Source organism: Gastrolobium bilobum, unplaced genomic scaffold (assembly GCF_033153095.1).
Source record: "Gastrolobium bilobum isolate Gb01-03AN ecotype WA unplaced genomic scaffold, APGP_CSIRO_Gbil_v1 utg4364, whole genome shotgun sequence".
In the NCBI taxonomy this organism is placed as follows: Eukaryota; Viridiplantae; Streptophyta; class Magnoliopsida; order Fabales; family Fabaceae; genus Gastrolobium; species Gastrolobium bilobum.
In genome coordinates, this window is record NW_026898973.1 from 570,329 (window position 1) to 585,147 (window position 14,819).

Below are 14,819 nucleotides of genomic sequence, written 5' to 3' on the forward strand. Positions count from 1 at the left end.
CGTTATGTTAAATATCTACATATAATTAATTACACAACACATGTCAATGTCAGGATAAGAAAAATTAATTAATTTAAAAATTATAACAATTATTCACTAATTAAAATAAATCCTATGTATTAATCATAAAACATCTAATTATTTAAATATTATCGCATTATCTAATATTATAAACATTATTATTTAATTATATTAATATTATCTCATTATCTAAATATCTAAACCACTAATAAGATATTATTATCAAAATAAATCACTGATTAAAAATATAAATGAATGAAAGAAATAAAGTGACAACTTTTTTTTCCACATTTGCAAAAGCGACCACTGAAATTTTTGTTGTTGAAATGTCGTTATTTGCTCTTTATTTAAACAGCACTGAGAACTCATGTATGTATACTTTACACCCTGTGGGACTAAGTTGACAAACTTGGTTGAATTAGATTTCTGGTACTCTATCTCTGGATTGCCGAGTTTCTGTGTCCTAAAAGTAAATGATTATAAATAGGCATATATGATACAACCCCATGTTACCATTTATTTAGAGCTACAGCTATTGTTGTCAAAGGTCCATGGGTAAGTTTTTTCTTAGCTATCAACATTGTTGTCAAAAACTAGTGTAAAAACGTAAAAACTTAAGTTTTTACGTTTTTACTAAAGTGATACAAGTTAAATCGCAAGTAAAAACTCTCACCGATAAAAACTGGTACAAACTACGTGTAAAAATGTAAAAAGGTAGAAACACAAGTTTTTACGTTTTTACTTAAACAAAAAAACTGAACCGGGTCAACATTTAACCCATGACCTAATTTTATTTTTATTTTTTCAAAAAAAAATTCCTATTTCCATTTCCCCCAAATCAAATGCACAGTGTCTTCTTCCAGCTATCTGGAAAAAACCTTGTAAAAGGATGTCGTATTTTCATTTATGAGTTGTTAAACTTTATTCTTTTGATGTTTTGGAATTTCATTATAGAAGTTGTTAAGCTCTTATTGTGTTTTTGGACTTATGTCTTATATAGTTATGAGATTTATATCTTTTAAATATAAATTTTTTCATTGAATTTTGAGTAGTGACTTATGTGACATATTTTTTACATACATATACATATAATTTTGTATCTTGACCTTAAGTAATAGAAACTTTACGTTTCTCCTTCAAACAAAGTTGTTCTCCTTCAAAAAAAATAGAAACTTTACGTTTTGTGTCGTTTCTACGATTTGCCTCTTTATCATTTCCTTCTTTTTTTGATGTAAAAACTCGATTTTGACAACATTGGCTATCAAAATAAATGTGGTACGGGTGGAGGTTTGTTTTGTCCCTTTGGGCTTATCTTGCCAGACATTAATTAAAAGGAAGTGAGTTCAATTGAGGAAACTCTCCCTCACAGCACAGATGCCTTTCACACTGATACCCATTTTATTCCACAACTAACTCTTAAATAAATAATGCAAGATAAACTTTTAATAGTAAAATAGCATACCACACACACAACTTGTGCACTGCAACTAACATTCTTATATACATGCTTTATATAATTAAAATAACACAGAAAATGAAATAAGTCCAATTGATTGTGAAACACCGCATGGAATTTATTTACTATAATACTGAATGATAAATTTTGACATTTAAAGATTTCTAGAGAGTTTATTAAATTAAAAAGAGTAAGATATGTGCAGCAATGCTCACTAATTAACAAAGAGGTAACACTACATACATGATTACATGTTTATTTAATATTTCTTTTAAAAAATTTTCAGATGTATAATACTTTTTAAATCGGTACCATCTCAAAGAGGTTGATTACTTGTACTACACCTTAAAAAGGAAAACAAAAGATAAGTTGGTTCTATTGTTAAAGGCCAGAAGATTTCTATAGTAATGAAAGCTTGAAACAAATGATATTTGAAAAGCACTCCAAAAGTTACAGAATGCACAAAAAGGAGTGATATATGAAGAAAATAGTGCATGCACCCCAGATGCGGAGCTATTTACAAAATAATTTTTTTTGTGGCAGATTTGACTCTAACCGAAGGAGGATATGCTGCGTGATATGCCTCCATCATATAATGTTTTTTAGGCTTAAATAAGCAAATCTTTGATCTAATTGAGGTAGAAAGTGCTTTCATTAGCATAAAAGTTGATAATTCATGCTCAGATCCACTCTCACTGAAATTCTTGTGTTTTGCAGGAAAATTAAGAGAGAAAGAACAACAAATTGTAAGCCCAAGATGAAGGACACTCCAAATCCACCGCGCCAGCAGCGTGGTTCTTGCGCTGCTAACGCCAAACCATAGAAGAGACTCTGTTTCACCGCGCTACTATCACGGATATCGCGCCAAGAGCGCCGGGAAAACTCGAACCCACCGCGCCACCAGCTCTGGCACCACGCTACCAACGCCAAAGCCTTAATATGAAATTAGTGAATGTAATTAAATAATTATGAAATTAATGAGATAATTCCATAATTTACCCTAATAATTATTTAAATAATTATAGAAAGTAATTAAGAATGCTGAAAGTCACTTTTCTGACGAAAAGTGTAGATACCGGTTCTACTCCACGGTATAAGTGCGTAACGATGAAGTATCCCGGAAAATATTAATGAGTGCATGAATATTCCTAGAATAATATTTAGGACTGGAATACCAAGTTTGAAATCAAAATAATGAGAACTGGTGTTAGAACTAATACTGTCAGCGTGAAAATGCGTACCGGAAAAGTGTTGCGAAAAATTAATATAAAAATATGAAAAATCTTAGACAAATGGCTAGGTTGAGATATGAAGTTTGAGATTAAAATGATAAGCGTAGCTATTAACGCTAATACTGTGCGATTAAACTTAAGCCTATAAATACCCAAGGGCACTGCGTACCGATGAAGTATCCCGGAAAATATTAATGAGTGCATGAATATTCCTAGAATAATATTTAGGACTGGAATACCAAGTTTGAAATCAAAATAATGAGAACTGGTGTTAGAACTAATACTGTCAGCGTGAAAATGCGTACCGGAAAAGTGTTGCGAAAAATTAATATAAAAATATGACAAATCTTAGACAAATGGCTAGGTTGAGATATGAAGTTTGAGATTAAAATGATAAGCGTGGCTATTAACGCTAATACTGTGCGATTAAACTTAAGCCTATAAATACCCAAGGGCACATGATCCTAGGTCAGCTCTTCATCTTCTACGTGAGATTTCTGAACCTTTGGGTGGCAGCCACCTCCCTCCTCCTTCTCTCCCCATTGAAGCTCCAAGAGAGCACCTTTCCACTTAGTTCCTTCACCAAAGTTGCTTGTTAGAGTGTGCTCTAGTCATAGATGGGCAAAAGTTCAGCCATTTCTGAGTTGTGAGAGTTGTGGTGAGGGAGAAAGTTTCTGACTTTGGGGTTGTGAAGTGTGGTAGCCATCTCCATGCCATTTGAAGCTTCAAGGTGCCATTTTGGTGGAGAAAAGACCAAGCTTTGGTCACCATTTTTGTGGCTTTGTAGAACCTGAGTTTTGGGTCAGATTGGAGAGCGAGCTCTAAGAGCCTAGTTTTCTGCTGTTTTGAGACCTCCATAGGTATACCTTGATCATTCCTCTTGAAATCCATGATTTTAGCTTGTTTAAGTCACTAAATGAGGGAACTTTGATTAATCAAGTTCAAAGTGGTTAATTTATGCATGTTTAATGCTTCAGAACTTCTGTTTTTGAGAAAATCGGACCTTGGATCATTAAGAACCTTTCCCACCTCGGTTATGCAGAATTCTGTTCTGCACACGTGGGAATCGATTTCCAAGTGCAGGAATGGATTCCCAATGTTTGGGAATCGATTCCTCCTTGTGACAGCAACGACCTAGTTTAGTAAAATCGCGATATCTCAAGCTACAGAGCTCCAAATTGAGTGAGGTTTGGACCTATGTAAAGCTAACATATAGAGATAAAATAATTTAAAATTTAATAGCCATTTTATAAGTGTTTTGGTCGTAGTGTTGGTTTGAAGTCGCGACTTGATTGCATGAAATTCAGTTTGCCGCAGTCACTTTGCAAAAAATATAACCGGAGTTATACAACTCCAATTGAGACATAAAATATATCGTTGGAAACCTTAAGATGTCTAGTTTAACATAGTAAATTCTTAGAATATTTCATAAAGAGATGAAATTGCAATCTTAAAAATGGTAAAGATAGTTTAGTGCTTGTGGCTTCGGAAAGAGCCTGCAGTAAGCTAAACGAAAAAGAAATAATGTTCGTTTTAAATCAGAAAAGCTATGATATATTTATTGATAGTATGAATGTTATGAAAACAGATCTTTGACCTTGTTGGACACTGTTATTACTTGTGACCCTTTGGACACTGAGTCGTGAGTGAGGGTTTAGCTTGCGAGGTAAGCTTTCGTGTCCTCGGTTTAGCCATTGTTGGTTCCACCATGTCCCATGGGGGGATGGTTTATATGCATGATATATTTTCATGTATTATTTTATTGAAATGCTATTGAGCTGTTAAGTGCAAATGCCTTATGATATGTATGAGGTGTTCGCCTAGACGAGATGCGATCCTGCGGGAAGGTACGGCATGGGCGCGTACTGTGTGGGTAATAGACGTATTCCTGTATTTCTCTGGCCAGTAGATTAGTTATAACACACATGACATGATTATCTGCTGCATTACACTGATTTTGGAACTTATACTGTTATCTGTTTTTAGAACTTATATTGCACATGTAAGTGAGCTTGGGGTGGAAGATCCTTGAGGACCCCTTGTCTTACTGAGATTTCTTTTTAGAGATCTCACCCCACGTTTGGGGCACCATTTTCAGGTTTAGGTAACTCGGGGGTTGAGACCTCGGGCGGCAGGAGGCCAGAGCTGAGTTAGATGTATGATGTTTATGATGATATGCTGTTGTGTACTGACATGCTTTATATTATTACCATGTTAGTTGATGTGAGACTCTCTTAGGCATTGTTGCCTTATTTGGTGAGCATAGGGATTGTCCATGCCACATTGATTTGACCTTGTTGTTTTAGTTTTGAGTTGTATAATGTATGAGGATATTGTCCGGACTACGTGTTGTAGATCCGTGATTTAGATACTCACTTATTCATATATAAGGTTATACAGTGTAGATAGTTGTCTATTTGCAATTTACATACAGGCGATGTTTTGAAAATGATTAAGTAATCAAGTTGGTAATTGATAATGACGTCATAATTGAAAAGAAAAGTTATTCCGCATTTTAAATTAAGCGCAGCTTAATACGATGACATGATAACAAATCGGATATATACGGGGTATTACAGCTGGCACCACGCTACCAGCGCCAAAGCCTTAAAATCCTTCTGTTTCACCGTGCTTCTAACGCGGATGCCACGCTGCCAGCGCCAGAAGCACGAAATTGTTTTTTTAAAAAAATTAAATTGTATCCTTAAAGGGATTCTAAGCGAGGATTTGATGGAGATAAAGGCAGATTTGACCTGAATGTTAAAAAAAGGGGTAAAAACCCTTTGAAGAGAATCTTTGGCTGAGGGAGTTGTGAGATATCAAGAAATTAAGAGAGTTCTTGGAAGTTCACGCTGGAGATCAGGATTCCGAAGAAATTGAAGATTGAAGACAATTGATTCTTTCTCTTCATCTTCTTCTTTTCTTTGCATGTCATGAATTTTTTTATTTAGAATTGTTTATGTCAGATATGTATGGCTAATTTTCTTTTGTAGTTGGGATCACGGATCCAATATGAATCCTTTATATTTTCTAAATTGTTTTGATAGTTGTTTAATTCAATTAGTTTTATTTTAACTGAATGAATTTTTCCATATCTTTATTAGAATTGATCACTCTATTATAGGGTTTTGAGGGTCAGAGCTCATAATAGGAATATTGGGGTTTTAATTCTGACAATGGTAGAATAACAATCTGTGCATGATCTAGACATAGGCTTACATAGATTGCAGACTTTTCAATTCATCCGCTTAATGTTTGATTCAAGAGGGATCACTAGGATACTAGGATTCTAATTGAGTTAAATGGTTGAATACGCTAAGATATTAGGGTTCAACTATTTAATATAGGAAAGATGAATTGTCTGAGCTAACGAATTAATTGATTATAAAAATTAATTAAGAATTATAAAGGAGGATCAGAGGTGAAGTGCATCCTGGCTACATTCTCTTAATCACTCATACCTTCTCTTACGTTCTTGATTAATCTTGAATACTTTTGCTTATTACTGTCTTTAAATTTAATTCAAAATCCAATGTCTCAATTAAACCAAATTTTCCAAATTAAGGGGACTAGTTAGAATAATGATTTGTGCATTAATCCTCGTAGGAACGATATTTTCTCATCACTTTATTACTTGGAACGATCGGTATACTTGCCGTAATCGCAACAAGTTTTTGGCAACACTACATACATGATTACATGATTATTTAATATTTCTTTTAAAAAATTTCAGATGTATAATACTTTTTAAATCACTACCATCTCAAAGAGGTTGATTACATGTACTACACCTTAAAAAGGAAAACAAAAGATAAGTTGGTTCCATTGTTAAGGGCCAGAAGATTTCTATAGTAATGAAAGCTTGAAAGAAATGATATTTGAAAAGCACTCCAAAAGTTACAGAATGCACAAAAAGGAGTGATATATGAAGAAAATAGTGCATGCGCCACAGGTGCGGAGCTCTTTACAATTTTTTTTTGTGTGTGGCAGATTCAACTCTAACTGAAGGAGGATATGCTGCGCTGCACTCAATGGTGGGAGAATCTAACCCACCAACATTGCATTTTTTAAATTTAGATCACAGGAACTTCAACATATTTTTATTTTATTTTTTTACTTTCTCTAACAGACTTTAGTACCATGCTTCTATCAGTTACAGATTGCAATTGTAGTTTATAAACAACAAGTATATGATAAAAAAATAAAAGACATTGCAAGTGTAGTTTATAAATAGCAAAAACATATTAAAAGATAAATAAACACTTGCCTTTACTATATTGTTGTTGCTTACTCTCTCTAGGTGAAAAATTATTTGGAAGAAAAAGACACCTCCTTTGGTTGCTGTGCTTAAGACAAGAAAATTAAAAAATGCTCCTCTTGGTCGGTGGACAAAATAACGCCTTGGACTTAAACAACACAAATTTTGGAACAACAAAACACTTCCTTGCAATTACCCGCTCTTACTTTTTTGTCCGGTGAAAAAGATCATTGAGAGAGACGGCAATGAAAGAGAAGAGAGAAGGGGATTACAGTCACTGAAAAACAAAATTTCGGTGAAAGAGAAGGATAAAGGGAAAAGGACATGGGGTTCACAAGGCTGGGGAAGTGTCACGTACATCATCCGAGTTCCGTAGGGGGGGTGACACTTGCATGTCCAATTTTTTTTTTTTAAATGAGAGCCGTTTGGGGGTGGGGGCCACATTAGGTTGCAAAAAATAAAAAACTTATAAATTTAAATGAGTGCCGCAGGGTAGTGTGGGCGAGATTTAGAGTCTCTAGATCCCCCAGTATCACTTAAAGACCCCAAACAATATTTTCTTTCAATCAAATATCAAATTGGTATATTTAAACGAGAAAAATTCTTAACCGGTCAAAGAGCCCGAATATATAACGAGAATCATTCTTGATCAGACATTTATTTAACAAATATAATTTTGGTGTTGTACTTAATAACGTTTTTAATGAATTGTTTAAGGTTTATGGGTGGGTAAGAATTCAAATACGGACAATAAATTTAAGTTGAATGTACCAAAAAACATATTAAAGTTTGTAATGATTACCATTTATGCTTTCCTCATTTAAAGACACATATTCAGTGGAAGAAATTAAAGGCCATGGCCCAATTGCCAAGTGAAGGATACTTTAAAAATAGTTGTGGCAAAAGTGAGTTGTTCTTTTAACATTTTATACAATCAAATATAAATAGTTTTGTTCTTATTCCTACCAAAATCAAAAGGAAAACACCTTTACCTACAACGAGACAAAAAGCATAGTTGTCGCTGTCCACGACTTGAAGCAGTATTGAGTGCTGCAATCACAGATTCACAAGCAGCTTCTTATTTGTGGAATTTTTTTTAACTTAGATTGGCCCACTAATAAATAGCTGATTAAGCCGAATATACTACATTGACACAGTAAAGTCACTAACCCCAAGGTAGCCCACTTCACAATTTAGTTTTCAATAATTTGTTTGAATCAGGAATTTAAACTATATTAAATAAATTTTTAAAAAATCTTGGGGATTAAAAAGCTATTTTTTTTTTCGAAGGGGATATTAGTCTCATCTTTCATCTAATAACAAAACTTAATGTACACGTTGTTCATGATATTTACTTTAGAAATTAAATTTTCTAATAGACTACTATAACCACCAGACATTTAAGTATTTTCGTTTTTTTTTTTTTTTTGTAAATAAAGAGGGGCACAACCCCAAAAACAAAAACTAAACAATTAGAGACAACGAAACAGACTTGGAGACATCCCTTAACAAGAGGTCCGTAAGAGAAGGAGGAGGCCTAGAGGAAATTTAATAAAATTCCTATCTCCATCAAAGTATTTTCGCCTTTGATATAATATAAAAAATTAATTCTGTTAATTCTCCTACGTCCTTTCACCTCAAATGTTAAAAAAATAAAATAAAAATTTCAACTCTCAAGTTAATCAATTGTCAATAGTAAGTAAAATTTAAAGGAGAAAAGATTACATCATTTTCAAATTAAAACATAGGGTTAATTAAGTGGATGTCCTTTAAAAAGATACAAGTTATGTTCTTTTATTGACTTACACAAAGTCTGATTGGTTAGATTTTGTGTAAATATGAAAAGTTACTCTTTTTTTTACTTTACACGTAAGCGATATGATAGGAGAGAGAAAAAAAAGTAATTTTTCAAATTTATACAGAATCTGACCGGTCAGACTTTGTGTAAATCACTTAAAAGACACAAGCTTCGGTTTTTTTTAAAGAATACTTCTTTTTCTCTAAAACATATTATAAGTCTAAACAATAACTTCCAATAGTAAGGGGAAAAAGACAAAAAAAACACTTACAATAGTACTTATAGATATGGTCTATCAAAAGAAATTGCTAACGGCGGGGAAGATTGAACTTAAGCCTTCTAACTGTAATCTTGCTTAGTAAAATATTCCCTACTTACATGCTTCACTTGCTAATTTCCTTGATCGAGGGTCGATACTTTATACAGCTTATATTATTTTTAATCGTGGGGGTTTATGCAATTTTAATAAGGGAAAAATTACTCTTATATATTACATGTGATAATTTTTTCTCCTAAACATCCTTTGATAACTGTGTCACTTTTTTCTTTTCTTTTCCTTTTATTTTTCAGGTGGTGGAGCCCATAAATTTATCTCTATGACATGAGATAACTTATCTCCTTTAACAGAGATTAATAAAACCTTTTTAATAAAACCAAAAGTTGAACAGTGAAGTTATAACACGTGTTCGCGTAAAATAGAACAAGTAAACTCATCCTTTACAACTTAAGGGAACGAATCCGTCATGTAAAAAGTATTGGGGAGGAGGTGGCAGTGGATTGTGTTAAGGAACTTAATCGGGGTTCTTCCTTTTCATGTTCTTCATTAGATTCCGATGCGTGGTTGTCTGAAGATATATAAAGTGTAATCACTGACACATTTGTCATCGTTTTTTTTTTTCTTCTCTCCGACACAAGTGAGGAAGTTTTGCTGGTCCTCAGCCACTCCCCACCGGCCATCACTATGTTCCTTAATTGGTTTCTTCTAGTTCAGTTAGTTATAATGTACTCGCCGATTGTGAGTTCCAAGATAGTGACTCAAGTGGAGAATGTAACGGGGTAGGTTAATGTAACATGTCCCACTTATATTGACACCTTCTATATTACAAGGTTCCTGACTTCTGAGACCCATTATCCCTGGAACAAAGAATCTGGCCCAAATTAAACATGGCCATTGTTTTTTTTTTTTTTGGGGGGGCGGGGGGCACTAACTGGATGTAAATTTTCAATACAGTTCTTCAATTTGTTTGTATCAATTTAATTTTTCACCAATATTCAACTATGGCTGTTCTTCAATTTCTTATTATTCACTAGGAGATGTATACATGAACTACCAAAAACTAGAAATTCATGAATTCAATCACTTTTAATATTTTGCATGTTATTTTTTATACCGGTATACAATAAAAAATTATATACTCATTTTTGACTATTAATTCAACTATATCTAATGGTTCATATATTTAAAAATTTAGAATCGTTAGATATAAATATAATCAAAGAATTGTTTAATCATCTTTAGGTACAACTTTTATTATTGGCATGATATATATATATATATATATATATATATATATATATATATATATATATATATATATATATATGGGGAGATATCTTTTGAGTCCGATGTAAGACTTAGAAGTCTTACTCCCGGTCTTAATCGTTTATTTCCTTCCATTTAAGGGTTTAGATTATTGAGTTATATATACCAATTAATTAATTATTAATTTTAAATAAATGGCAACCATACGAAAATCAACATTTGAGATGAGGAATGAGACTTCTAAATCTTACATTGAAATTAAAAGATCTCACCCCTATATATATATATGTGTGTGTATGTATGTATGTATGTATGTATGTATATACATAGGGAAATACTTTTCTCATTTCGTTGGAGATAACTATCTCATTTTATACACTCATCGAATTTTGTGCCAACTTTTTCATTTTTTTTCCTTTTATTTTAAAGTGTGGACCCCACATATTTATCTCACACATAAGAGAACTATCTCAAGCAACATGAGATTAATAACTCCCATATATATATATATATATATATATATATATATATATATATATATATATATATAGATAGGATCCTTTGACACCAGTGTCAAATTTAAAATTTGACACCACATCTGAGATCCTTTGGATCAAAAAAGATCAACGGTGTCACATGCTTTCAAATCAGAGTCGTTGATCTTTTTTGATCCAAAGGCTCTCAGATGAAGTGTCAAACTTAAAATTTGACACTTGTGTCAAAGGATCCTATCTCATATATATATATATATATATATATATATATATATATATATATATATACATATATAATATTATATATATATGAGATAGGATCCTTTGACACAAGTGTCAAATTTGAAGTTTGACACCTCATCTGAAAGCCGTTAGATTAAAAAAAGATCAATATGGTCACATGCTTATAAATCAGAGTCGTTGATCTTTTTTGATCTAATGGCTCTCATATGAGGTGTCAAAGAATCCAACCCTTATATATATATATATATATATATATATATATATATATGGGGAATGTTATATTAACAAACTTTTTTTCTTACAAATTTACAAACTACACTAAGTTTGACTAGTCATACACTCTCGATTGAAGTCTGATTAGTCAAACTTAGAATAGTTTGTAAGAAAAAAACTTGTCAATATAACCCCTCCCTGTGTGTGTGTGTGTGTGTTTGTGTGTGTGTGTGTGTTGCTGCAGAAGTTCTTTCTAACAGCACACACACACAAAAAAATTTCATTTCCTTTTTTTTCTTTTTTATTTAAAGTTATGGATATATATGAAAAAGAACTTCTGTTATTGCTGCAGAAGTTCTCTCTCTAAGCACACACACAAAAAAACTGAACCGTACCGGCCGGCTAAACCTAGAACCCGATTAATTGGTGCGACTCGGCTGGTTTTGGTGAAAATCAGTGACTCGGTCCGGTTTTTTTTTTTTTTAATATTTCCAAAAAAAAGGTTTCCGAAAAAAATCATAATTGACATATTTGAGCGATCTATTACTAATTGACTTACATAAGTTATGTATTTACAATACTAATATTATTTCAATTATGCACTATGGTGAAAATTTTGATTTGATTTATAGTTAGAGATGTCGTTTACTGAACCTGAAATACCAATATCACAATCAATAGATGTTTGTTTGATCCTTTATTTGACAATAATGTATAATTTATTATTTTTATATTAAAATTTTTAGAATTTATATTTTTGTTTTAGTTATTTGAGTATGTTTATAATTTTTTAATATACATTATAAATTTACATATAATCACCGGCTCATGCGATTCAACCAGTGACTCAGTACCTCGATCGAGTCAATAACTGAGCTGATTTTAATAACATTGATTTAAAGTGATGGATTCCTTTATTTTTTTGGGCTGCTGTTAGAGAGAGAACTTCTGCAGCAACAACAGAAGTTCTTATCCCATATATATATATATATATGACTATATGAGTTTTATTTTTCTAATGTCACATAAGATAATATTCTTTCCTACTCTAGCAACAAATGGTGGGACTCTCTTTATTTTTTAAAAAACAAAAGAGAAAAAAATATAGCACGAAAATCGAAGTGAGAGTAGGAGATAAAATTTGTCTCATATGATATAAGAGAAATAAAATCTTATATATATATATATATATATATATATATATATATATATATATATATATATATATATTGAGAAAACATTTTCTTTTTTTAAAAGAGAAAATTTTTCTCCTATTAGTAACTCGTGGCATAAGTAAGGTCTACAAAATAGTGAACTTTTTTTTTTTTAAGATGAAACCCGCTTATGCCATGAATCATGCATTAACAAGAAAAAACGTGCATAACTTGACTACCTTGTTTAGTAGTGGATAATCACAAAATAATAGCGTAGATTTTAGTTGTCAAGTTGACCCTTAATTAGCACACTGATACTAGAGTCCAGAGATCATTAATTTTATTCTTCTCTACGGAGGTGGTTTGCAGCTGTATCCAAAGACAAGAAAGATGAACTCAATCAATTGAAAGATGTTGGATATTCCTGGATCGTGAAAGATTCAATGCATCTATGTTCTTCTTTTTAATTGTAGTTATATGCACTTCATTCAATATGTGGAATTAACCTTATCAGAATTTAGTAGTGGGTTAATTTGTGCTCTCAAATGATTTGCTGATACTGCTATACTATTCTCTTAAACTAATAATTTTTATGTGAGTCGGTTCTTCTTAAACAGTTTAATAAGATCTAAGTGGAGAGGTTTAGTTTTGGTTGAACTTACGGAAGAACAGAAAGTGAAAATGACTTCACGAAATATTTTATTCATCAAAAGGTGCTTGGTTGGAAGTTGATATATATATATGAAAAAAAACATTTCTCAACCAGCTTGAAATAAGTTTATTTCCGGTTACCCTAAAACTAGGTCGTTTTATTTATTTATTTTTTATATTAATTGATTCACCTCTGAATGGTTATAATTTCTTTTTTCTCTCTCTTCCTTTATTACCATTTATTCATCTTTGTACGGTTATGATTTACTAGCCGGAGATAAGATTATCTCAAGCAACTTGAGAAACAATAAGCTCTCTATATATATCTGTGTGTGTTTTGAATATAAAAAAAGTGGTGTTGAACATTCTTTGATATGACAGAAAATTCCATGTAAAGAAGCATATAATATGTATACAAACTGACAAACTGTATTACTTCGAACTATAGTATGTTGGCTGCTACATAAGTGGACATCCATTTTAAGGGACCACGTGCATCTTTGATGGAAGATACTTTATAGCTCTATAGTGAAACTCGACGAAATTCAGAATGCTGTAGCTGTCCTGATATTTTAATTTCTCGTACATTGCGTTGGAATTCTAGTGTGTAATGTATAGTGCGAAAAAGGAAAGAAAATGAATGAAAAAAAAATGTCATTTTTTTTTTTTTTTTTTTTTAACTTTGAGGGAGATAACAAATTAAAAGAAATCGAAGGAAGAAAAAAAAAGTAAAGTTATTTTTTATTTTGAGAGAGATAATAAAGTAAAAATGGTTGTTCAATTTTTACTTTTAAAAAAATTGTTTTCATGATATCGCACATAATACAATCCTCCTCCGATCCATCCATTCGAAGAGATAAAATTCATATATGTCACCCAAAAAAAATTCATATAACGTCTCTCCTATTTTGAATAGAAAAAGATTTAGAGTGTGCATGACAACCATTCTGTTTCTTAGCACTGTTTCTGAAAAGAAACAATTCTTTTTATTTCTGTACTTTTGAACAATTTCTGAGAAAAAAAATGTGTTTGATAACAGGTTTTATTTACATTCCGAGAATGAGAACTGCGTTTGATAACACAACAAATAATAGAATAAAAAATCATTCCTATTAAGCATAAAAAAATTCGGATCATCACTTTCTTTTTCATATAGTGTGGTGGTGGTGGCAGCGGCGGCGACAATGGTTGTAATAGTGGCGTTGTTGTGGTGGTGGCGGTAGCGGTGGTGTCATGGTGGTGGTGATGGAGGTGATGACATGGTGGTGGTGGCGATGGCAATAGTGGTGATGGCATGGTAGTAGCAGCGGTGACGGTGGTAATGGTGACAGCGGCGGCGATGGTAATGGTGGTGGTAGTGGTGTGGTGGTGGTGATGCTAGTAGCTACAGCGATGGTGGTGGTGATGGTGGTGACGGTAGTAGCTACGACGATGGTGGTGACAGTGATGGTAGTGGTGGTGGAGATGGTGGCGGTGACGTAGAGATGGAGGTGGTGACAGCAATGGCCGCAACGATGGTGATGATAATGGTGGCGATGGTGGTGGTGATTGTGACGACATGGTGGTGGTGGCGATAGTGGTGGTGGTGGTGACGGCAATGTCTGCGACGATGGTGATGATGATGACATGATGGTGGCTGTGGCGGTGGCAGTGACATGATAATGGTAGTGGTGGCGGTGGTGGTGATAATGGTGGTGACAGTAATGGTAATAGTGGTGGTGGTGGTGGTAATGACGGTGGTGGTGGTGGTGGTGGT